The sequence below is a fragment of the Sitodiplosis mosellana genome, unplaced genomic scaffold (genome assembly GCF_009176505.1).
Source record: "Sitodiplosis mosellana isolate CC-2019 unplaced genomic scaffold, AAFC_SMos_1.0 Smas_scaffold_61, whole genome shotgun sequence".
In the NCBI taxonomy this organism is placed as follows: Eukaryota; Metazoa; Arthropoda; class Insecta; order Diptera; family Cecidomyiidae; genus Sitodiplosis; species Sitodiplosis mosellana.
Genome location: NW_022595303.1, coordinates 423,969 through 426,802, shown reverse-complemented (window position 1 = coordinate 426,802; position 2,834 = coordinate 423,969). Strand labels below are relative to the sequence as shown.

Below are 2,834 nucleotides of genomic sequence, written 5' to 3'. Positions count from 1 at the left end.
AAACAGGTCTTCACTTTTTTTAAATCAATCTGAGAAAAGTGATGACCAAGAGGCGTTATAAAATTTATTGAACATGAAGGACATTGATTATAAGGAAGGACGTGACTCAGCACTAAAAGCTGAAGACTATACGTATTAAAACCATACCATTAGTCTATTCAGTCCCAGTCTTCTTTCAAATGATGCGAATTGGAATTTATTTTAACATTTTTTCCATCAAGATGAACATAAATAAAAAGCAAAAATTACATGTTACAAATGCATTCATTTCAACTCATATAAATAATTAGCAAGTTGCATCCGCTGTTCACATTCAAGGTCATACATCAAGAAACTACTGAAAACTCGTAGAATCCATAATCCATCACCTGACACGTATCCGTATATAGAATGATTTTTTGATTAGCCATGAATACGTCAAACAATGCTCGTTGGTATTCTAGTCGGACAGTGAAATTTGGCTCTTTCAAAGTATCGAGTATAACAGTGGCACCGCCCACATCATAGCCTACGAATAAAATCCATTTTAGTTTACCAGGACCACATGGTGGTAATGCGTTAGCTGTTGCAAAAAAGAATGTCCAAACATATCCGTTTATTACGACGATTACTTGGATGAGGAATGATTAATTCAAAAATTAAAATGGAATCAGCAATATTTCTGAGTGTCTCCATTGTAGAGTTATCAAATGGAAAATTAAATTTATCATTGAAATAAAAATGCACGCACCAAAACTCAGTAGAGCAACAGCCATGATGATAAAGTACACTCGCATTTTTAGTCGAAATCTCAGTTGTCTGTCTGTCTGTCTAGAAATAAAATCAGAAAACAAATGCAAAGTTTCCAGCCAAACTGAAGCAAAAAACCGAGTCAATTGTTTTCAAGTATGAAAGCTTAAGATTTTCAATTGTAATTGCAACACTTTAACTTCAACTGATTTCTCAACGGAAAATGACATTATTTTTATATCTAACGAATTGAATTTACGTTACACTTTTTCAATTCATTAACAAAATAACTCATTTAAAATGTCATACAACAAATTCGATACAGTTTTATTTTATTGCAACGAAAAAATTCTATTAATATTATTATTGAATAATTTTTACATGTCAATTGCTCGCAGCCGACTCGTGTTCAGGTTTCTTTGACGTTATACGAGTCTACATAGGATGCGATTCTTATCTACCTTGCGATCAGTCAATAACGGATAACTGCCGATATATGCTGAGCATGAAAACGCAGGAAATTGAGTGCGTGTTGCTTGCGAACAGTACAGTATGGCGCACTCGCTAATAATATATCATCGAATGTTGTAATCGACACATTGTTAAGTTTGAATTTTTATTGAAAAAGAAAAATCTTGTATTTGTGGAGGTTTTTTTCTCTCCTAAATCTATCAAAGAAGGCGTAAAATGTTCCAATAAAAGAATTTCTACCCAAAACAAATAAGTCCATGTACATTTATTGATCCATTTCAAATGAACAATTTGGCCGTGAAGCATATCTCTTACATTGGGTGTAATGGCTTAGATAGAACTCATATTCACTGGCGATTCATTTCAAACTCATCAAAACTGAAATCACCAGATTGACAATTATTCGTGCGAATTACAATTTTTGCTTTCAGCTGATAAGCCCAAAGTAGCGGTTCGAAGATCGACATTTTATTTGTAATGTTTTCTTTATTTTGCGAAGATAGTTTTATGTGCAGAATATTTTTGCCATCAACCTTATATTTTTCGATGTGGCCAGCTGGACAAGCCGGTTTTCGGCATGAAACATGTACTATTAGAAGGGGTAGAAAAGGGTCAGTGTATTAGACATTGATGAGAGAAAAGCGTAAAATGATTACGATCATTTTCGTTTGAACTTTTCTTTGTACAAAAATAAAATGTTAAAATACATACCAATGACAAGCAATAGGAAATAGAGTGAATACTTCGATATCATTGCGATTCACAATTTCGGAAGGAGAAAAATATTCAAAGGCCAGAATCAACGGATCGAAATAGTGATTTCAAAAGAAAAAAAGTGATGACTTGAAGTGAAGTAATTCCAAAGATTGTTGAAATTTCGAATGACCTCTCTGAGGCAAGCGCTAGTGCTTTTAATTTGTTCGTATTTCACCAGAACTCATGAGTTAACCATCAAAATTGATATGAAAACTAGAGTTTCATTAATAGAAACACTTTGAACAAGTAATTTAATGAAATCGCATTTAATCATAATCATTTGTTTTTTTCAATTTAAACGATTTCATTTTTTTATGACAATTAGTCACACGATGTGAATCATAACTTCATCAATTGGACAAAAATTTGTAACAATTTAAATTGAACAAATTCAAAACGAAAACCTAAATAATAAATGCAACGAAATGTAATTGAATCATTCAATTTGAATGATGAAATATGTTAGTATTAACTGAGCATCGGACGATCTTTTCATCACACACGATCTGCAATTCTACTCCATTACTCTATCTAATGTAATAATAATAAAGTGTGATAATAATCACATTAGAATGTACAAACTCAATTTCATATCGATTGGTTGGAAACGCTGTATTGATTTAATTTCATTGAATCTGTTAATTATAGCCCATAATTTCCTTAAAAAGGAGTTTAGTTTAAATAAGCCGCTAATCTGAAGAAAAATGTTTGAGCGTGTTGTGAGACTCAAAAGTAATCATTTCTTCAGAAAAAATGTTGATTTTCCAAAGAAATGGTGGGCATACCTTCCTCAAACACACTTAATGGCATAAAAAGGCTTTTCTCTCGTTCTTCATTTCTCTCGTGAGAAATTATTTACATTGAAGAACACCTAAAAA

General features: G+C 32.1%; 2 long non-coding RNA genes across 2 annotated transcripts; both read right to left on the bottom strand.

Moving 5' to 3' along the window:
• Nucleotides 1-245: 245 nt before the first annotated feature.
• On the bottom strand, nt 246-923 carry LOC129570607 (uncharacterized). The gene is made up of 2 exons (XR_008688141.1): nt 731-923; nt 246-562 (listed from the first exon to the last, which is right to left on the bottom strand). It is a non-coding gene; the product is annotated as an uncharacterized LOC129570607 (long non-coding RNA).
• A 527-nt stretch (nt 924-1,450) lies between these two features.
• Nucleotides 1,451-2,153, bottom strand: LOC129570593 (uncharacterized). Its single transcript, XR_008688137.1, has 2 exons — nt 1,912-2,153; nt 1,451-1,789 (listed from the first exon to the last, which is right to left on the bottom strand). It is a non-coding gene; the product is annotated as an uncharacterized LOC129570593 (long non-coding RNA).
• Between the last annotated feature and the right edge of the window lie 681 nt (nt 2,154-2,834).